Here is a 582-nt window from a genome sequence, read left to right on the forward strand (position 1 = left end):
TACAAGCGGGACATTTCAAGTGCTCTTCGGAGAGGAAGAAGATCGAGTTACATGAACAGCAAGCAAAGAGTTAATTACATTCGCGAGAGTATTAATGTAGGGCGTACTAAGGAGCGGTACTCGGGCGTTGACGGAAGTATTTTTCTTCGTCGACAAAGTGACAAACTTTCGGTATTCCGGCTCCGCCGGAACTCTCTCTTCTTCCTCTCGCCCCTCGCATTCTCTCTCGCCCCTTGTGATAAAGGTGCCACGTCTTACTTTTTTTTTGCCCCCGCGACACTGTTGCTTTTATGCGGCAATTCTCGGTCGACAACTACCGGCAACTCGCAGCTCTACAAACTGCAAGTGTAACAAGCTGAAAGTAGAGTCGACGAACTCAATTATTTTCGGTATTCTTTACGCCTCTCACCGCAAAACACACGCGAATAGCCGGATTATGTATATGACATGTGTATATACGTGTACGCGCTTGCTTGCGTGGTGTCTGTGAAATGAGAAATCTATTGTTCGACGAGATTTTTTCGCATTTATCGAAAAAATCCTATTTATTTTATATTCATTTATTACATTATTATATATTAT

This window comes from Formica exsecta, unplaced genomic scaffold, assembly GCF_003651465.1.
Source record: "Formica exsecta isolate Colony F162 unplaced genomic scaffold, ASM365146v1 scaffold108, whole genome shotgun sequence".
Lineage (NCBI taxonomy): Eukaryota > Metazoa > Arthropoda > Insecta > Hymenoptera > Formicidae > Formica > Formica exsecta.